The sequence below is a fragment of the Acomys russatus genome, chromosome 13, assembly GCF_903995435.1.
Source record: "Acomys russatus chromosome 13, mAcoRus1.1, whole genome shotgun sequence".
Classification (NCBI taxonomy): Eukaryota; Metazoa; Chordata; class Mammalia; order Rodentia; family Muridae; genus Acomys; species Acomys russatus.
In genome coordinates, this window is record NC_067149.1 from 70,330,398 (window position 1) to 70,352,993 (window position 22,596).

The 22,596-nt window shown below is 48.5% G+C and overlaps 1 protein-coding gene across 1 annotated transcript in view; it reads left to right on the forward strand.

Moving 5' to 3' along the window:
* The first annotated feature begins 10,766 nt into the window (after positions 1-10,766).
* Positions 10,767-22,596, forward strand: part of Far2 (fatty acyl-CoA reductase 2) — a 43,585-nt gene continuing 31,755 nt past the window's right edge. The window contains exon 1 of the mRNA XM_051155614.1: positions 10,767-10,954. The gene's annotated coding sequence lies outside the window, so the exon portion shown is untranslated. The remainder of the gene's footprint in view (positions 10,955-22,596) is intronic.

Genomic DNA, 22,596 nt, shown 5'->3' on the forward strand with positions numbered 1-22,596 from the left:
TGCTTCTGACCATATGTTATTTTGAAGGAAATCCAACTTTAAATATTCTTCTCTATTATGTCCATAAAAGCACTCTTGTTTTAACCAGAATACAGGCTGTGCATATTTCTCCACTTATAATATCAACATTTTAAAAGATTGTTAATTACAATACAGCTGTCTTTAATAGACTTGTAACATTTCATCTCATGACCGAACTAAGTGCTTCAATTTCCTCTTATGCATTCCCCCAGTCTTTCCCCTTGTTATAAACAAGTCCATGGTGAACAAAGATAAGACGTTAAGGAAAACAGAATTCTATGACACCTGAGACAAACCTTCATGTCCCAGGAAAAGGAGAGAGAGTGAAAGTCTGAATGAAATTAGAGGGAGCCCTAAAAGTAGAGTACTTGTGAGAAGGGCACCGGGAATGGGGTACAAACCCGTACTCTTCCCTAGTCCTACCCACTGTTTGTGAGGAAGATGCCCCTGGCTCTCACAGAGAAATGAAGGGCCATTTCCACTTTGAGTCAAAACATATTTTACAACTCCGTGGTTGACATAACCTTTCTTTGCCTTAATGATATTTTTGAGAGGCTTTTAAGAAAAGGATGTCCTAATACACGAATGCTCAGAAATACTTTATATTGTATTCTGGGCATTGAGAATACGCACACTTTCGGGAAGCCACTGTGAATGGCAGCCTGTGGGTTTGGTCTTGAAATCGGAAGCAAATGCCTGCAATCCATGGCTTCCACCCTCTCTCTGAAAACTAAAAGAAATGTGTTCTCTATTTTGTAAAAAAAAAAAAAAAAAAAAAAAAAAACTAAATGTAGCACCCTATCTCTGGTGCATTCTTGCTGTCACACCTGTTCCCTGAAACTTTAATCACCATCTCTCCTCAGTGGCTCCACAACATGACAACCACCTCTGTTGTCCCTCTTCTGTTCTCTGGCCTTGCTGATGACATCTGTAATTGTCTGTACACAGGCTTCTTCAGAGTGTCATGTCTACCTACTTCTCCACTGTCCCCGTGTACACTGTCATGTGACACTGTCATGTGACACATCCTTCATACACAGGTGACCCCCAAGTCTACACCAAGCCCTAACTTACCCCAGATTCCCAGTCTGAAGTTCTGCCTTTTACACTTCTCTTCCTGTGTCCCTTATCAACACTGGAGACATGCTGTTTGGAAGGAGCCTTTCCCTAGAACACTGTAGGGCCAGTGCTTTTCAGTTACACCATCCTCCTTAAATATGGCAACCAGTTGGTACTGCCTCATGGTGAAGATAGGCTCTGCAAGATGTGGGTTCGAGTCCCACCCTTCTTTCAGTAGCTGATGCCTACAGCATGTTTTTGTAACATTGGAGACCTACTAAGGATCAGAATGGCCACACATAAGGTAGCTGAGTAGCTGACACATGATATGTGTATAAAAAGCCATTGTCACCTTTGCTCTGCGTTGTCACTTTTATTCATCCTTTGTTCATCCCACACAGTGAGTGATACCTGCGTGTGTTTTTTTTTTTCATTTCTTGCCTAACAATAACAATAATGTGCTAATTGCTCCTCCTTCTTTGACTTTCTCTTCCCATGTGTCATGCATAGTCCATAAAATCCACCTCACAGCATATCTGACCCGTGGCTCCCTATTCAGAAGCATTTAATGGTCCCCTGATACTTTAACAGAGGCTGTGGCCCTCTGCCTCTGCGTCACCACAGCTGTAAGCAAGAACAGAAAATGATAATTGTTATTGGAACAGCATTTCTGTAGGTAAAAAAAAAAAGCAAATTTTAAAAAACCACTCAGTTTTAGAAACTACAAAGGCTGTTGGGCATTAACAGGAACACAAGTCAGGGCAGAGACGAGTGCAGGTGCACACATGCCCTGCGGCAGATGCTGTGGTGAGCTATGCTACCTGAATTGCTCCCTCACAGCGTCCCCTTCCCTGACTGTTTCCCAGACAGTGAACCCAGCCTGTTCTCTGTCACACTAAACCAGCTCCAACCATCACATGTTGAGGGTCTTGAAATAAATCACTCAGCTGACTTCACCCAGCTCTTTTCGGACAGGCCCGGGATGCCCAACTCACAGCAGAAATCCTCCAAAACCAAACATTGAGAGTTGTGGACTGACGATACAACACCCCACTTCATAGTTGCTCTTTAACTCCTCGGCTCAGGCTTTTCTCTTATGTTACCTTCATAAAACCATCGTGTTTTGAGTGTGTTCACCCACACTTGAGCATAACTCCCCCACGAAGCCACACATCCCTATCCTAACATCCCAGCCTGTATTTCAAGAGACTGTCTGCTCCAAGTCATCAAATCCAGTAGTAATGACAAAAACAGCCTTCAGGTTTGTTTTGTGGTGTTATTCATAGCATTTGATAATACTGGTTCTTGATGCAACATTTTCTCAATCCAGAGGTTAGATCTCTTCACCAGGATTACCTAGAACCGATTATGTACTATTGTGGAGAAACAGGAATCACTAACTCATTTTCGATGTCTACTGTATTCCAGGAAATGTCTGAATTGCTGGGAAAATGAGTCAAAAAAGAGAAAAAAAAAAAAAAAAAAAGAGCAAGTTCAGAGTCCCTGAGGTGGGGAGGAGGTTGGTGTACTTCGGAGCACCTAGGCCATCATTGTAGGGAGAAATAAACACAAGACAAGAGTTTGGTCGCACAGGGCCTTAAATTGCAGTGAAGAGATTGGCAGGATTTAAATATGAAAGACGTGGATACATGAAGTGCTGCCGAGTATGGCTCATACGATGGTTCTTTCTGTACTGCTGAGGTAAGGACCACAGGCACGCCTGCTCGTCAATCAAACAGGAAGGCCATCTGCCAAAGAAATAGGATCACGGGTCTTTTGGAAAGAGTTGTTTAGATGCTAGTAAGAGCAACTTGGCGATGTGCGCTTTTCATTTTAAAAGCATCTATGGCAGGTCCATAAAACTGCTTTGTGGTTATCATCATTCATTTTTTAAAACCTAAACCTAAAGTTCTGTTTGGGTTCTGTGCTCACCAATGCCTAAAACTGTTGTGCTAAGTCGGTGGTTTACAGACAGTTAGTGTGACCATGCAGAAGAAAGAGTTATTACACAGCACGTGTGTAGGCTATGTGTCAACTGTTGTTAAAGGGGTCTAATAGTTACTTCCCTAGTATTGCTTTATGATGTCCAAAGACAGCGCAGGGCATTTGCTCCTGGCCCTCCGCATTCTTTCTGGACACTGTGCTTCAGGGTTCAGCTCTCAGACCCTCCTAGACAGTCTGCACTGTATGCTCACGGGCTTCTCCAACTGAGTCCTTTGTCCTTCTGACTAAGGAAGTCAGTGCTGCAGTCTTAGGTGGTTTCCAAAGCCACCAGACAGGACTGTGACAATGGGCCGGTGTCTGAGCATTAGGAGGTGCCTTATGGTGTCAGCTTGAAAGCACCTCTCCTCAGAGGCTATCCACATCCTGCCTTCACTATGGTAATTTTCTTCATGGGGGTCTCTCCATGAATGGAGAAAGGTTCTTCATGGGGGGTCTCTCCATTAATGGAGCACTCTCCATTATCAATCTTATTCAGAGACTGTCATATCTACTAGATGTCCTCAGCAGCCTTTCGGCGTTTTTCGGGTTTCCTGCAGGCTCTAGTGGGGTGCAGTTCTCCGCATCCACAGAAGGGCTCTGATGCTTTTTCAGTCTTTTGTGTGTACCAGTGCAGCCGTGACTCATAGAGAGCGATATCCGTGAGACACAGATCTGTGACAGATGTCTCAGGTCCCCGCTAACTCCACCCCTGTACTTTGCCCCCTGCATCATAATCATCTGCAACCGATAGGAAAAGGCATGGCAGGAGACTGATAGTTTCCAACATCCCACAATGCACTGCATTTCAAGCGAATCCTTGGCACTCTAGTTCTTAAAACATACCAGCATGGAAGGCCGGCATTCTCCTACCATGATCCCAGATGACTTAAACCTGCCTCACACAGGAAAGCTACCCCTATCCAAGAGTTGTGGGGACACTTCCATATGTCACGAATGGCTCTTGATAGCTCCAGTGGCTTGCAGGCAGGACAGATGAGAAAGTTGCCCCCTGTCTGTCGTGTGTTAAAGTGGAATGGACCGTAAACATGTCAGGGTTGGATAGACAGACCAGTGGATGATGGTAATCTACGGTGAAAATCCAGACATGAGGAATGAGCAATGGCCCCCAGGTGTACAGGGAAGCTGCAGGTGCACGGGGAAGCTGCAGGTGCGGCTAGACAGGTGCAGGAGGGTGTCCACTGACCTGAGGTACCTAAAGCCCAACGTCACACCAGAGACAGGAGCCATGACACATCCTAAGATGCTCCAAGCAGACAGCAGTCAAACTTGCCGAGGCATCCACCCAGCCTCAGTGGGCTAGGTTCTTTGGCCCCAGGTGTGGGGCCCAGACCTGAAGTCCAGGACCCCATAGGCTGAGGCAAGATGACCAGCCATGAGGTCACTGTAGCCTGAGCCACACCATGTGTTCAAGGCCAATCTGATTCACAGGCGAGACTCCATCTCAAAAACATGAAGAAAACAACAGAAGTCCTAACTGGTTTGATGTGAATAGCTTCTTGCTAACAGAAGAAAACTGCACATCCATCTCTGGCAGAACACATCTACTCTGTTATGATGTGTGATCTATATTGATCTGTACTGATCTTTAAAATACAGTATTCCAACACACACACACACACACACACACACACACACACACACACACACAGTGTCAGGCAAGCCTTATAATCTCTCCAGGAGGTTTTGAGGAGTTTGTTCTCTTGTTGAAATCCAATAGTCTTAAGTGTTTTAAATTGCATTTATTTATTATCTGTATGTTGGGGGACGGGTGTGGGCACTCGTGCTACAGTGCACAAGCTTGCTGGGAGTATAGTCTCTCCTTCCACTATGTAAATCCCAAGGGCTGACTCAGGCCATCAGGCTTGGCAGCCGGCACCCTTGCCTGCTGAGCCATCTCACCAGTGGTCAAAATTAGTTTTTAATGGAAATAGCTCATAAAAGACTCAGATGGCAAAATTCAAGGCAAGCTCTTTAAAATAAGTGCTTAAAATCTGTTTAAAGAAAGCAAAGGAAAAGAAACAAATGTGAATTAAAGCGCAGAACTCAAATAGAGAGAGAACATGAGGAATTAGAACATAGGAGGAGACTGAGCTGTGCAGACTGGCCGACTGGAGAGGGCACCACAGGAGAAGGAAAGGGTGTGTGAAGCCGGACACAAGCTGTGGCAGCAGGAATTATCCAGAGAGCCAAAAGGAAGGAAACAATTGAATGAGACCCAAACAGCAAACAGATACCAAACCATCAGCCATTCCTAACTTGAAGTCTTGGCATGGGCAGGTGGGGAGCAGGCAAAAGAACAGGGAAGCCACTAAGACTATGACAAAACTGATTTTTAAAATGTCGGTTCGCCTGCTAAAACATGTTAGGCCAAGCCAACCAAGGTAAATACAAAGAAAAGGACCTAGACATCACTAAAGAATAAATATAGAGAGAAATCTTTTAAAAAGAAGCTCATGAATAAGACTATATTCAGGAAAGTTCACAGTAGAGATAATATGTGGATTCTTTCAGAAACAATGGCAACCAAGATGGTGGGATGGCGCGATTTAAAGCGCGATTTTAACACCTCCTGATTTTAAACTAAGTTAACCCATTAAGCCCTCACCAAAGTACCTGCCTACCTGCCGCAGGAGGCTCGTGTTTCCTCCATACTTTCCTACATGAAGAAACAACTGTTGTTAAAACAAGACAACAGAAAAAAAAATGTAGAGCAAGAAAAGTCAAGTAGAAGCCATGCTCCATGGCATCAGGGACCCTGGACCTTGGGACCTGAACACTGCAGACCAGCTCGCCCCTCCTACTCTGTGTGGCAGTGCTTTTACCGTGGTAATTTACAGCAATGTTGTAATGGAACAGACTAGAAAGAAAAAGAAGAGGAACAATTAAAAGCCATGGCAGGTTCCTCCTCTGGCAGCCACAGTTGAGTGGCTGCATCACTGGACACAGAGCTCTCCGTGGTCAGCCCCTGTGTTCTCAAAGCACTACACAGTAATGGCTTCCTTTGCTTTGTCTTTTAATGCTAAAGACTTTAGTATTTCTTATGATTCAGACACAGAAAGCTTTTTGTCTCAGAGGTTGAAAAATCAAACAAAAACAGAAGCATCCGTGTCAAAACTAGGAGTAGCTCTTTTGGTGCATAAGTATGTACTGAAAAAAAAAATCAAGTGAGGGGCTGGGGAGATGGCCTAGGCACAAGCGCGCTTGCTGCACATGCGTGAGGCCCTGAGTTCAGATCCTCAGCATGCATGTAAGAAGACCTGCTCTTGGGAGGATGTGCCTTTAATTCCAGCTCTGGGGAGACAAGAGGACCCTAGGAGCAATCTGGCAAGTTAACCCAGCCTATTGCTGAGCTCCAGTTCCAGTGGGAGACCCTGTCTCAAACACACAAGGAAAACCCTAGGAAGACACACAAATCCCACCTCGGTTTCCACGCATGCATGCATGGGTGCAGACATGCACACGTGCATGCTTACGCTTACGCACGAGATGAGAGAGTACCAGTGAGCAGAGATGACGGTAATCTCTGAGTCCTACACAGACCTAATTCTAAATGCAGCTGAGGCTAACACCTGAGCTCTTGTCCTCACTGGTGTGCATCAGGTACAGACAGACGGAGAGCAGCAGACACACAAGATGGCAGGCTGGTATCTTCCCATGGTCGAAAGCTTAGCAAGTCTGGGGTACGTGTCTGTGCACAGAGGTGGTCTGGTTTGCTGTGCAGGGAATGCAGCTCTTCCCAGGCCTTTGCTCTGTGTCTCTACTGCTTTGAGGTGACTTGGCATCAGTGTGAGGAGCTCCACGGGCTGAGCTTCACACCCAGGGCTCTGACCACCTAGCACTTCTTTCAGAAAAGCAGGGTCTCGCCAGCTGCAGTTCCAAATGACCAAAGAGAAAACCTTTCACAATGATTTTAGAGTAAATGAGAATAATCTACAGTGAAAATGCAGAAATGAGGAATGAGCAACAGGCAGGAGGGTACACATCTCTCTCTTCTCTCTCTCTCCCCCCATCTCTCCCTGTTTCTCTCACACACACGCATGCACATGCACACACACCTGTGGTTTTTTTGGAATCTGATAGAAGTATCCCGGACATAAGGGATTGTTTCCATATGGAAAAACACAAATATTACTCCTTGTACTTCCTTCCTTTACTTACGTTTTCCTCAGTTTAACAAACAGTTTAGGGCAATTGATTTCTAACTCACAGTCAGTTTTTCTCTACTCTAGCCTTAATGGTGAGGGGTTGAAGGAAGTAGAGGATGGGAAGAGAGCAGTCATACCGTTCACCAACAGTTCTCCTTCTAGCCTCAACCTGAGTTAACCACAGAACTTTCATTACTTTATTTTTGAACCAAGGCCTCATCCAGTCCAGGCTGTTCTTGAGCTTGCTACATAGCCAAGGCTGGCCGTGACCTCCTCAGCCTCCAAGTCCTTTCATTTCCTATAAGAAATATGTGTGGATGAATACCCAGGATCCTTTGCACTCCCTGTCCTGTCCTCGCCACCCCTCATTCCATCACCTTCCCTGTGCTGTCCTGTGCCACCCCTCACTCCATCACCTTTCCTGTGCTGTGCCACCCCTCACTCCATCACCTTCCCTGTGCTGTGCCACCCCTCACTCCATCACCCTCCTGGTCCTGTGCCACCCCTCACTCCGTCACCTTCCCTGTCCTGTGCCACCCCTCACTCTGTCACCCTCCTGGTCCTGTGCCACCCCTCGCCCCACCACCCTCCTGGTCCTGTGCCACCCCTCACTCCATCACCTTTCCTGTCCTGTGCCACCCCTCACTCCATCACCCTCCTGGTCCTGTGCCACCCCTCACTCCGTCACCCTCCTGGTCCTGTGCCACCCCTTACTCCGTCACCTTCCCTGTCCTGTGCCACCTCTCACTCCAACACCCTCCTGGTCCTGTGCCACCCCTCACTCCGTCACCTCCCTGTCCTGTGCCACCCCTCACTCCAACACCCTCCTGGTCCTGTGCCACCCCTCACTCCGTCACCTTCCCTGTCCTGTGCCACCTCTCACTCCAACACCCTCCTGGTCCTGTGCCACCCCTCACTCCGTCACCTTCCCTGTCCTGTGCCACCCCTCACTCCAACACCCTCCTGGTCCTGTGCCACCCCTCACTCCGTCACCTTCCCTGTCCTGTGCCACCTCTCACTCCAACACCCTCCTGGTCCTGTGCCACCCCTCACTCCGTCACCTTCCCTGTCCTGTGCCACCCCTCACTCCATCACCCTCCTGGTCCTGTGCCACCCCTCACTCCATCACCCTCCTGGTCCTGTGCCACCCCTCACTCCATCACCCTCCTGGTCCTGTGCCACCCCTCACCCCACCACCCTCCTGGTCCTGTGCCACCCCTCACTCCATCACCTTCCCTGTCCTGTGCCACCCCTCACTCCATCACCCTCCTGGTCCTGTGCCACCCCTCACTCCATCACCCTCCTGTTCCTGTGCCACCCCTCACTCCGTTACCCTCCCTGTCCTGTGCCACCTCTCACTCCATCACCCTCCTGGTCCTGTCCCACCCCTCACTCCGTCACCTTCCCTGTCCTGTCCCACCCCTCACTCCATCACCCTCCTGGTCCTGTGCCACCCCTCCCTCTATTACCCTCCTGGTCCTGTGCCACCCCTCACTCCATCACCCTCCTGGTCCTGTGCCACCCCTCACTACATCACCCTCCTGGTCCTGTGCCACCCCTCACTCCATCACCCTCCTGGTCCTGTGCCACCCCTCCCTCTATTACCCTCCTGGTCCTGTGCCACCCCTCACTACATCACCTTCCCTGTGCTGTGCCACCCCTCACTACATCACCCTCCTGGTCCTGTGCCACCCCCACTCCATCACCTTTCCTGTGCTGTCCTGTGCCACCCCTCACTCCATCACCTTCCCTGTCCTGTGCCACCTCTCACTCAGTCACCCTCCTGGTCCTGTGCCACCCCTCACTCCATCACCCTAAGAAAATGCATCTAAGCATCATTAATCCCCTAACCTTCATCAGCCTTCCCACTTCCCTGTGTAGAAAAGTCCATTTTATTTTAGGCACACTGACATTTTGACCTTTTGAGTGCTAAAGAACAATTATCCTCACATCTTTTTAAGTCTTTATTCAAGACTATTAACAATAGATAAGAGTGAATCCAAGTTCACATACAAAGGCAAGTCGGTATTAGGAGGTAGATAGAGGACAATGGTAAGTTGGCCAGAGGCAGCTGGCTGGGATGTCAGAGAGGACGGTGTGGGAAGTGACGTCAAGGGTAGCCTAGCAACATTTGTTGTTAAGACTAGATTCAGAGGACTCAGACAGAAGCTCGATGAAGTACAGTCTTTGAAGATTCATGCACTCCTGAGGCTCCCCTAAGGATGCTAAATGTGGGCCTGGGACCATAATATCGGTAAAGCATTAAATAGGTAAAGTACCAGGGCCTGAGTTCCATCCTCAGGACCCATTAAAAAAAGCAGGACATGGTAGCCTATACTGTGATGCCAGCCCTGGAGCAGCAGAGACAAGGGACCCCCGAAGCCTGCTGGCCAGCCAGCCTTACCTAAACAGTGAGTTCAGAAATGCGTAAGAGAAAATGTCTCAAAATAACAGCCAAAATGTACCACTTGTGTGAGTGTGCATACTCCTACCACACAGGTGCGCCTGCACACACACATTCACACACACACACAAAATGTAAGAGGTATGCATTGCACTTATTTTTTAAAACTGAAATAGCCAGGAGGCAAGAAACAGGAGTAGATAGATGCCTGAGTTCAAGTCCAGGATGATCTACACAGTAAGTTCCAGGCCAGCGAGAGCTAAATTACAGAGACTTTGTCTCAAATAAATAAATTAAATCAAATAAACAAATATAAACTCCAGAATATAATCTTCCTCTTTGTTCGGATGCTGTATCAACAACTGTCACCAGCTGGCCTCCTCTGAATGAACTCTGTCAGCGGAATCACACACACACACACACACACACACACACACACACACACACACACACACACACGTCCAAAGGAGACTTGGCTTGGGAAGTGTGCACTTTGGTGGTGGCAAACACACTTAAATATTAAGACTGTACGAGTCATCTGCTGCCTCCTGTCCCGACTCATTTCTAGAAACTGATGTTTTTCGTCCTTCCAGAGTCTTCTGATAGACTGACCGTATTATCTCTGATTCGGGATTGCAGAGGGCTGAAGCTCACGGCTATTACAAAGCTTGTCCAAAATTACCCAATCACAGCACGTCAGGGTGTGGTTGAAACCTAAGACCCAGGTGTGTGAGGGGACTCTCAGGCCCTGGGCTGGCCTGATCTCCCTTTTCCCACTAAACACACGGGCATGGAGCGGGAGAACAAAGCGAAGTCAATAATGTATATTTTGGCACATTTTGAACCCCTTGTCTACAAAGTCCAGTGCGGTGTCTGATAGAAGACAGCTTCTCAGTCCTTTCTTGAGTTAACTGGATGGCTGGTGGATTGAAGATGGCTGCATAGCCTGTTCCCGATGTCTAAGAAGATATGAAGGCCCTGTTTCTCAAACCTGGCTGTGCTGAGGGCTGCAATGGCAACACTCTGGGACCAGAAGGCACTGTCGGTGTGTCACAACTCAGACAGGATTGCAGGCATGGGAAGCCCAGCCCACGGAGCCTTCTAAGCTCAGCTGGGGGAGAGCAGGACCTCAGGCAGGGGATATAATGGTGCAACCTGCCATTTGTGCCTCTGGAGACTCGCAGTGGAAGCCGCTGTCCCTGGGGTGCTGCGACAGGCTCCCTGCTCTTTGGAGGTGATTTCAATCCGGCCCTGTTTTCTAGATTTATCCACACCTTCTGGTCTCAGAGAAACCCGGAGCCAGAGGGAAAAAGACAGAGAGGTAAGAGAAGCCTAGGCAGTGTGTGGGCCTCAGAGGTTGCCACAGTCACGGCAAGCTGAGTCTGGGGAGTGGGGCGCGAACTGGGGTCTTTCTCTCATTTTCATATTTCCTTGCTCTCCGCCATAGCTCAGCAGACCTCATTGAGGAAAAATCAATGGCTAATTTCCTGTGTAATAGATGGGACGACCCACAACGTTCTCTACTGGCTGACAGTGAGCACCGGGTTACTCTGGGTTGCAAAGTCGGGGCCAGTTAGTTGCTGAAGGTTAGGCATTTGAATGAAAACAGAACTGAAGAAGTTCGCACTGCCCATAGGCCCTGCTGACAGGGAGGGGTCTCCACTCTCTGAGATCCAGTCCTGTCATGAGAATGCACACTGCTTCCTTCTGCACATCTGGGGCACATTTGGAGTCTGGGGGTTCTCATGTGGGATTTAAGCACAGATTAAAGAAGAGATCTGAAGAACTCCAGGGAAGAATGTGATCTTTCAATTTCATTTGATCATTTTATTAAATTTGCATAGAAAAAAATCAATTAAAGGTCAGAACTTAGTTTTTTATACCCAAAGCACAACTGATATATTCCAGCTTGTATCTGGCAATGGAATTTTTCTTATTAATTAATGATGTTCCAGGCACTCAAAAGGCTTTTTTACTCTGGCGGGCATGGGGAAATAAGAACAGACTTTCTTTCCATGGAAATTTCTCGTATACTTCGTCCCACCACTCTATGGGAGGTGCCCGAGCTCTCTGCATACCACAGTGGTAGCTGAGTAAATGCAGCCGTAACTGGCGGTCTTTAGAGCTCTGTAGGTTCCACTGCAGAGAAGAATGGCACCGTGGGAGGAACACTGTTTGGCCGTATAGAACAGCTGAAGTGTGCCAGCTTTGCTGCCTGAGTCCTCTACCCACACAGATGGCACCTGCCTTGTAGGGTTGTCAGAAGGATTAAACAGGGTGCTGTGTAGCTGTCTCAGGAAGAGGCTGGCACAAAAAATGTCTGAGATGTCACTACAGATACTAAAGGTAGGGGCTATGGCTTTGATCAAAGATTAACTTGCAAGATAACACCAATTGCATAATGTCCTAAGCAACTGACATGGCTCTTCAATTTGAAACCTGGGTGAAGGCTACTGGGCTCATGGCAGTGCTGTTCCTTGTGGGAGTCAGTCTGTCTGGAGGTGGTGGTCTGTCTGGAGGTGGGGGTCTGTCTGGAGGTGGGGGTCTGTCTGGAGGTGGGGGTCTATCTGGAGGTGGGGGCATAGCTAGAAGATCCCTGTAAAGTCAGCAGCAACTGTACAGCAGATAACAGGAAGACATTGAGACAAACACTGGAGCCGGGATCCCAGGGGCTCCACGTCAGAGGTCTGCAACCGCCTGGCAGTGCCTCAGCCATGGGGTCACAGCTTTGTTCAACAAATGTCATTTTAATGTACCTTCAGGCGTCTCCAATCCACATTTCACTTTGATTCTAAAAGTAATTCCAAACCGACTAACCATATATGCAGGTAAAAGTGAGCGCCCTCTGCCCTACTCTCTCTGCCGCAGGACTTACACAAGGTTCCTTAAGCCCTCTGGGGTGAGCAGTGCCTTCTGCCACCTCCCGGAGTTACTGCAAGGATTGTATGTGAAAGTGATGGCACAGTGTGGGAGACGTTGCTTAAACCATAGTACTCGCTCAGATAGTGCAGCCACCCTTCCTAGTTCTTTTCTTATTTCTTGGAATATATTTGCACTAAGAAATTAGATGTCACTCTGGTTCCCACAGTCAAAAATCCCTGTGCTTGCGTTATTTTAGTAGTATAGGCTCTGAAAACTTTCTTCAGTTTAAAGTGTGTGTAAGAGAGAGACAGAGAGAGAGACAGAGAGAGAGAGAGAGAGAGAGAGAGAGAGAGAGAGAGAGAGAGAGAGAGAGAGAGAGAGAGAGAGAGGAGGGTGGGGAGGGGGGAAGGAAGGAAGAGAGAGCGCTAGCCAGCAGCAGAGAGGCCACAGACCAACAGTGCTGGCTTCCTCCAGCACACTGAATAACTTTCTTCTCAGTGGACCAGACACTCCTTGTGTTTACAGCTTTCCCCTCAAGTTTTCTATACCATCTTTTTTTTTTTCCCCCTAACATCATCTCTCTAGGAATGTTACAACTTTTCTGTTCCTTCTGGACAGTGTTTGTCTACCAATCAATCCCTTTTCTAAAATAGAAACATTCTAACTGCATTCCCCTGGCTAGGACTCAAGCACCACCCCACGCAAAGGAGATTTCCCCCTAGTTCCTTCCCCAGGACAAGAACAATTGGCAAACGGCTTAAGGCTAGAGCAGAGTAACAGCCAGAACACAACGCACACACATTTTATTGTTTTTTGTGTGATCAAACACATTGACCAGAAGCAACTTAGGGGAGGACCGGCTTCTCGCCCTTATGCTTGCAGTGCTAGTCCACCGCTGAGGAAGTCAGGTCAGGAACTTGGGGCAGAAAACTGTGGACAAACCCTGTTTATTGCCTTGCTCTCTGGCTCTTCTTACCCAGATAAGCTTTCCTACCGAGCTGAAACCACCTCCTGGACGGTGCTGCCCACAGTGGGCATCAGCCATTGGGACAATCTCTCAGTCTGATCCAGGCACTTCCTCAGCTGAGGTACCCTCTTCACATGTGACTTCAGATTGTGTCAAGTGGACAATAAAATATAATCAACATAATTGGTATACTTAGCTAAAGTAAAAAATAATAGTAATAATTAGCTTCTTTTTAAGTGTTTATTTCATTTATTGTGCCCCTGTGCATGTCATGCAGTGTGGCACCAGAGGACAACTTTGCAGAGTTGATTCTTTATTTCCACACTCACAGAGGTTCCGGGGACTGAACTTTGGGTGACAGGGGCTTCTGTAGATATTATTTGCAAAGTACTTTTATTTAGTCTAATTTACCTTCTTAGCAAATAGTCTCATAGTCCCACATCAGCTTTGATCTGTATGCCCTGTCTCCAGAAACAAAATAAAAGGATTTTAAAATCTTAAAATATTGGAGAATGACTTCTGGAAAATAGATTTTCCAGCGTTACATTTACTTTGAAGATTTCAATTTCAAATGAGTTATTCCAGGTGTTATAATGTCAAAAGGCTCCCTATGGAAAACCTGCTATAAAATGATTGTTTTATAAGATCCGTCTGGTATCACATTTGATGTTACTAGCCTCCCTGCAGAGAGGATGTCTCTATCAGCGTTCAGTATCAGAATGAAACACATGAAAGAAAGAACTCATCTCAGGGACAGAAAATGCACAGACCATGAGAGGGTTTTCTTCCTTTTCCATGTACACTCAGCGATGTTCTGTCTGTAGTTCAGTTTGGCTTTCTTTGTGTGTAGATGAACAGTGCTTGTTTTCTATTTTCCCTTTGCACGCGAGTGTGTGTGTGTATGTGTGTGTGTGTGTAGTATGCGTGTGTGTAGGAACATGTATGGGGCCCATGTGTGCAGCTGTGTGTACCCACGGAGACCAAAGGCTGATATCACTTGGAGGCCATCCTCCATTATTTTTGCACATGTCATCCATTAAGACAAGGTCTGTCACTCAAACCAAGTTGCTGGTGATGTGGCTGCTCCAGGGCCAGTTTGGTTTGGGGGATCCCCATCTCTGCGCTCCAAGACTTGGATCACAGGAGGGGCCACCAGAGGCACCCAGCATTCACTTGGGTCTGTGGAGATAGAGACACTAGCCTTCGTATGTGTGTAGCTCACGTGTTAGCCACTGAACCCCAGCACCCTCCAGCTACAGGAGGTTTCCCAAAGGCACAGCTAACGCAGCTGTGAAGGGTGCTGAGGCCTCCCTTCCTCGCTCCCTCCCGTGTCCCACTTTCACCGAGGCACCTGGCCTGCTCTGGGACAGCCATGTTCCCCTTTCTAGTCCTCGTCTCCACCTTCCTCCTTCCTGCGTCACACCTGCTGCTACCTATACCTCGCCCAGTCTCACACGCGCTGGTTTCCTGCCATTCCTGATGCCGCTCAAGGGCATGCAGCCTCCAGGCCAGTCACATCTCTTCATGGTGTGGCCCCTGGTCACAGCCATTACTGCCCTCCTAACCTTCCAGACACAGTTGGCGCATTCTGCTTTGGGGACTCTGGCACCACACCCCTCTCACAGTCCCCTCGCAGCCCTGTTTATGCACTGTAGTTATCCACCGTCTCTCCCACGGAGTTGTCCTGTGACAATCATGCACTCTTCACATGCTTGTATGTTTCACTGCAGTGGGCTGAGTGTGTGATCCCTGGAGCGAGCGTGGCGGTCTAACAGCCCTCACACAAGCTGTCAGCTGCCAGTCTCTCTGAGTGCTGTGCTTGCATTGCTTCTGTCTGTCCTCACTGCAGCCTTTGTTTCCACCTTGCGCAGCAGAACTCAATCACCTTCCCCTCACTCCCACTATCCTGCACCCCGCTGTGTAATGGGTTTCCGTAATTGCCTCTCAAATGAATGCCTGGATGAGCGATCCCCAGTCAGTCAGACCTGAGAGAGATGTTTGCAGGGAACCCTGAGGACAGGAACAGGCAGGATGGAAACAGGCTCTAAGGCACAGCGCCATGGCGGACAATGGATGGAGTTTTTGAAGCGCCTGCTAGAAACCCCATCACATGCTCACTGGGACACGCTGGGGATGCCACAGCCTCAGAGCCCTGCAATAGCGAATGCTCTCTTACTATCTCGGTATTTCCCCACAAGTCCTTCACTTGAAAGCTATTACTGAGCTATGGTAAGAAAGCAGAACAATAGGAAGTGTGCATTTTCCGGGTGTTGAAAACCACAGCAGAGCCCCGCCCACTAGCAGTTGGGGAGCTCCCTGTCTGGGAAGCATTGTGCTTGTGGGGGCCCTCAGGAGAGATGTGGGTGTGAAGGGAGCAAGCAAAGTAAACTTTTCCTGTCAGGTGAAAAAGCACCATTGGCCAACGACATTGTTTCTCCAAACTTGCAGCAAATTCTAGGCTGCACTAAAAAAGGAAATTGCTTTCCTGGGGGACTCAGTCTTCCAGCTGAGGGCATGGCTAGTAGGACACATCTGCTTTATGACAGTAATGACTTATAAAGTTCAAAAGAGCTGCCTAGATTTCTTGGCACGCCAAAGTATATCCTGAGCCAGAAAACTGGGGCACAGGTAATAAAACAAAAAGTAGGATCCTGGTACCGTCGGTAACTTTAGGTCTTAGTTTCTGGTTTAAGGAGGACACCAAAATTCTGAGCCAGGATAATTGGAGCAAGAAGATGCTAGGTAGGTAAAATGGAAGCCAGGCTGTTGCCTTCAGCCAGAGCCAATTAGGCTCACCGTGATCTTCACTGGCCACCAGCCCAGACTGCTGTGTGAGGAAACTCCTCGCTGCCTCGTTTTAACACGTCTATACGATACCGCTAAGGATGCCCGCGCTCACAAGCACACTCAGCTTTTCCTTTGGGTCTGAGAATGCCTGAAGAGCTCTACACACGAAAGAGAAGTGCTAGTAAGTTCACCTTAAAGGCACTAAGGACACCAGCTTAGTTGGATGAGTGCTTGCTGAGCACGCCCAGGAGCCCTGGATTGGATCCCTAAGATGACCTAAACTGTATCGGTGCACACCTGTGAGCCCAACAGGCTGGAGGTGGAGACAGGAGGACCCTAAGCTACAGAGTTCAAAGCCAGCCTGGGCTGCTAGGGATTTTGTCTCAACAAACAGTAGCCACAAAGTCCTCCCTGAAGTACATGAGGACGCTCTTGAGACACTGTCTTCAAAGGTGTAGCGGTGAACTGAGGCTGCAGGGGTACAGACTGCTCAGACAGAGTGGTGATGTGCTGTCTGCCTTTTTGCTGGGTTAGTGCTTGTGCTAACGGAAACAAGGTGAAGCACACCGCAAATTGACATGGTGACTTCAGACCGCACCAAAGTCACTGGATGTCCACTGCATGATTCCCCTTAAGCATGTCCTTACATGAGTGCTTAAAACACTGTATTCCTGGCGTTGTACACAGCTATGATGCTACCATTCATTGTCAGCTTGGCAGACACTATAATTGCCGGGGAGAACAGACCCCTGGACACGCCTGCGGGGGACTAGCTTGAATCCCTTGATTGGCTCCACAGACTTAGGTACGGGTGGCTCCTCGCTCTAGACAAGAGACACTGGATCAGTCAAGGATAGATGAGGCCTGCAGAACCCGAGCACACATGCTTGCATCCCCTCTCTCCTCCTGGCCGTGGGTGCTGTCTGACCCCCTCCTTCACATGTCTAAAGCCGAGTTCCCTGCTGTGATGGACTGTAACTCAGCCTTGTGCGGAAATCGACCCCTCCTCGCTTAAGTGCATTCGTCAGAGCTCATCACAGCGACAGGAAAAGGAACTGGGACAGCATCTCTGTGTGATGAGACTCAAGACACAGAGAGAGAGAGAGAGAGAGAGAGAGAGAGAGAGAGAGAGAGAGAGAGTGGGGGGGTGGAGAGCTTCTTCAGCAGCTCAGACATGGTCATCCTCTACTACGCAACACACACCAGGCCCACTTCATCCTTCCTGGGAGGAACTTGGCTCTGTATTCCCGAGGCTCCTGAGCGTGTTGTGCTGTTTCCCAGGAGTCCCACGTACAGGAGTGTGAGACCGTGTAGAGCGTGCAGACCACGGGACGAGGGCTCTGTCAACGGTGCTCCTCACTGCCCAGCCTCTTTATCCACCACCAGATTTTTCTATAGGCATAACTTGTCTCTCAGAAATGGCTTCTTCCCTTGCCTTCAGGTGTCCTTGCTCCTCTCTGGCGTGAAACTAGGTGTGACGTCTATTACCCGTGCACCTTTGGGAAGGTCACGAGGCTAGAGAGATGGATCGTTGGTTAAGACCACTGTCTGCTCCTGCAGAGGGTCCAGATTCAAATTCCACACAGCAGCTCACAACTGTCTGTAACTCCAGTTCCTGGAGATCCAATGGCCTCTCTGGTTTCTGCGGGCACTGCGCACACATGGTGTACATACATTCATGTAGGCACAACACTTAAACATAATAGTGTTTTAAAATGGTAACTAAAATATGATTATCATGATCTAAAATAACTAATTTAAACTGTTGGGTTGTAATTGTTTAGCTCTGTATGTGTGTGGCATGTCTGTGTGCTAGTGCATGTGTGTACATGTTCACGTATGTTCCTAGTCGGTCTTCACTTTTCTTCTTTCCCCCAAAAGGGTCTCTCACTAAGCCTGGAGCTTACTGATCCAGTTGGACTGGCTGGCCTACAGACTCTAGAGGGCACTTGTCCCTCTCCCCCCAGCCCCGAGTTTACATGTGTGTATCTCTGTGCCTGGCTTATTAAATGGATGCTTGGGGGCTGCACTCAGATCTCCACACTTACAAGGCAAGCACTGCACAAGCCGAGCCAGCTCTCCAGCCCCAATTATTTCAGTTTTTAACTGATACAGAAAGATCATAAAAGTTTCTGGGTAGTGTTGTATGCATTCCCCTCACGCTGTTTAAAGTTGGTCAAACATATATCTCGTCAAACAATCTCGGGGCAAAAGCTCCCGACAGTTCTGTCGTTTGAGAGATAGTCCGTGCTGTTATCTGCAAGTCTCCAAGTGTGCGATCTTAGCCCAAGCTTCTTGCCTGTATCTGGCTTCCACTTGGTACCCAGTGACCAACCTTTCTGCACCCCAACCTTCTCCAGTCTCCCTCCCTTCTGCCCTCATCACTGTTGGATCCCACACGCAGTGGGACCGTGCACCCTTTCGGCATCTGGCTTAATGATACCTAACCCCACCTATAGTGCGGCAAAGGCGAGAATCCCATTCCTTACTAATGTCCCCTCCCGTGTAGTCCACCTCTGCATTGTGCGTTCACGGGTCAGTGGTTGTGAGAGCTGGTGCAGACAACGCCAGAGCACAGCAGCCACTTTGTCACACTGATGTTATCTCCTTCAGAATTGCCAGATCATAGATCATTCCACTTGAATATTTTCAAGAGCGCCCATCATCCATCTTCCACAGCGCCTGCCTTGGCTTAGGTGCCCTCTCCTCCATGCCCTTGCCAGCACTTGGCATCTGTAGCGTCCACACCCCAGCTCTTCGCTGCACTCAGGCTCTGTCTGGTGACTCTGACTTGCACTTCTCTGCCGACCACTGATGGTGGGCAACTTCTTCCTGTGCCTCTGGCCTCTTGAAGGTCTTCTCTTGAGAACTTGTCCCTTTTATTTTGACACTGGGGACACTTGTCTTTTTGTCCACTGTCCACTTAGGAGCTAGTTCTAACTTCACAGTGAGGGGTGTGTGTCTCCACTTCTCGCATGTCCAGACCCACCCTGCCGGTGACTGAAAGGGAAGATAAATTAAGGCCAAGTTCTTTCTCAATTGTGACTCAAACATAACTCTAAGATAGGTAGCTTTCTGACAGGTTTTGCCTGGGTAGTATAAAAATTAAAAAGTTATGCTTCTGACTAGCTTTGCCTTTTATTGGGCTCACTCCTTAGAGCTGCTTCCTCTGGTCAGAAGTGGGCCTTTATAGGACTGCTCATCGGAAGTGGGGCCTTTGTAGGGCTGCTTTGAAGAAATGGCTTTGGTTGCCAGCTGTTCTGAGAACAAGTTACCTACTTAAGACAACTGAGTTTCTTTGTATCTTTGAGTTCACTTAATTGCACAGACAATTAGCTTGCAGTGGGAACCTAAAGACGGCCTCCATGAAACTATATGTAAGATTCCCATCCTATATAAACAGTGGAAGGTCTGGTCAAGGCCAGAGCCTCTAATACACCAGCTAGGGCCAGGTATGTACTACTAAAAAGTTCTGTTTCTCTCAAGACCATACTCGGTTGTGTCTCCTCCCCCCTGCCATGGAGCCCTTCGCCAACAAGAATGCCCTAATCCATCGTGTGCACATGAGAACACTGTGCAGTGAGTGTGTCCCTGCACTCCTGTGCATGCTGTGTGAGTGTGGCTGTGTGACTGCAATTAAATTTTTTTGTCTTATATTTGATAGGGAGCTACAAAGACGTTCTCAGAAAGATGTGGAATTAATTTTTGGAAATTTTAAACACATCTTACTTGAATTCTATCAGTCAAGAATTCCTCCTGCTACTATTGTTTTCCAAAATTAATCCCCTCACTAATTCTACTTTCACAACTGGAGGTGGCTGCACATTTTATAGTAGCCTCCTGATGCCCTTTCCTGGGGCATTCTGGGATACTTTCTCCAACAAGCTCTACAAGACAAGAAAGAAAAAAAACCTTTCTCAAAAAAAAAAAAAAAAAGAAAGAAAGAAAGAAAGGAAAAAAAAACCTTTCTCTTCTCTGGTATCAACACTTGAAATGGGAACCAAGGCACGCACTGGCCCAGCTAACAGCTTCTCAGCCCTGTGCATGCAGCCCCAGGTCTGGTAGGCCCTAATGCTTTCCTTCCTCAGGAGATGGCTCGGCTGCTCTGGAGAGAGACTTGTCCCAAGGGAATGACTGATGGGTGTACTGAGCGCCCTGGGGTGTGTAGTGGAGCCTGGGACAACAGTCCATTTCCTCTCCAGCGTCTCTGTAGAGAGATAATTGAGTCATCCAGTGTACGCTGTGGCAGCCGAAGGTGGCAGCTGTGGGGTGTCATGGGCTTCCTGTGTGGAGACAGAAACTTAGCCATCTACCCCACTACGTGGATTTCCTTGCCTGGAGAGTAGTCCACCCAGGTTCAGACATAAAACTTCATGGGCTTGGGGGTCTTTCCCTGGAACCGGATAATTTAGAGCAGCAGCAGTAGCAGCACAGGTGTCCCTGGAACAGGAGGCTCACACTCTTACAGTTTATTATTCTAGTAGCTTCTTCTTGACTGTGAGCAACACCATGCAAGAAACTTGCCTACCTCAGTAAGTGCGTGCGCACGATCCCTCGATCTGCATCCGTGAGCCTGTGCACACCAAGCCTCCGTGCTGCGCTGCCCTTCGCTGGATTTTCAGCAGACTCTAAGAAGGAGGCAGAGAGAGGCAAGAAACCCCTGCTGTGTTCCTAGGGAGTTATACCCCAGTGCCCTGGAGATAGAGAGGCCAGAAGCTCAGGACTGTGAGCTTGGCTGCGGCCACTGTTGGCCTGCGGCAGTTTCTGACTGAGCTGGAAGTGGGGGGGGGGGGGCAAATACAGGAAAGCTGTCAGCCAGGTACCATGGAAGTTACTGTCTGTCTTCCTGCGTGGTCACCAGCTATGGCGGTCTGGCTTCCTGCAGTGTCAGCGCAGCGTAGCTTCTGGTTGTTTATCGCAGACGAAGGGATGGCTTCTCAGGCCTCCGGCTCATGCTGTGGGTTAAAGTTCTCTTCTGTTGTTCTTACCAACTGTCTATTCAGTCTCTCAGCCGCGCCCATGAAAAACACAAGCTCAGTCGAGAGACCCACAGTCTTTACCCACATGCAGAACGGCCCCGCGGTGCGTGTGTTTTCATGTCGGTGCCTGAGCGCGGATCAGAGGAGGGCAGAGGAGCTGAGCCTAGGATCTACAACCCCAGCTACTCAGGAGGCTGAGGCAGAAACAGTGTGTGGCCTGCAGAATGGCTTCAAGTCCAACAAGAGCAACTCAGAGAGGCCCTGCCTCAAAGCTAACAGTGAGAGGAAGGCCAGGACGCAGCCCAGTGGTCAGGCCCACGCCTGGCGCGCATGGGGCTCCTAGGTCCACTCCCCAAATGTGGGTGAGGTGCATGTGTGCGGAGAATGCTTAGATTATACAAGCATAATTTGTTTCTGCAATGCAAGAGTTGGGGTTGTAAACACTGTGGAGTTCTTCCAGGGAAACTGAAATGGCACATCCAGTCGCCTCGTGTCTAGGAACTGTCCGAGCCAGAGGAAACTCCAGGGACCCTCAGAGGCCTCGGGAGGACAGGTTAGAATGTGTTGGGACGCTTCATAATTGGAACTCTGCCACAGTGCAGAGCACTTTACCCTGAGCTGCTCGGCAGTGTGTTCTTTATTGTATCTGTCGTCTCATACAACATGTGGGCCATGGTTTACCCTTAACATGCAGAAAGAGGGAGGGAGGGAGGGAGGGAGAGTCATTATCAGCTTGACTCCTCTTAGAGCCTGCCGGCAAAGTCAAAGAGACCCTAGATTTGGGGGAATAAGGATAAGGAAACAGAAGTGACAAAGGAAAAATAAAAGGAAAAGACAAAAGTAAAAAGAAAAGTATCGGGAGGGCGCACAGTGAACTCTGCTGCCCCGAGTTTATTCCTCTCAGCCCTTTTATGCAGTGTCCCTGTGCGTGAAGCAGAAAAATGCTTGGAACAAAAACTTGGCACAAAGGCCATTGCTGACAATTAATTTACCTATATGATTAGACTTCTTTCAACTTGAGGTCAAGCATCAAGCTCCACATTCTGACCTGGAATTAATACTAATCCTTCTTTTCTAGGAAGTTAGTGAACACAAGGACCTTGCCAAGTCCTCAAGGCTGTGTGAGAGTCTACCAGCCAGTGTTGTAAGCCCTGCTTCTGCTAAGCACTCCAGAAAATGTCCCCCGACAGACTCCCAGCTGACCCTAGTCAGCTGCTGCCACATGGCTGTCCCTGTATTTCTTTTTTCTTGCCCCTAATATGAGACTGAGCTAAGGACAATCCAGCGATAGGCTGTGGACTGTCTAATAAAATAGGCAAATGACTTCTGGCCATCCCCTCCCTGCTGAAATGCTGAGTTCTAGAAGGA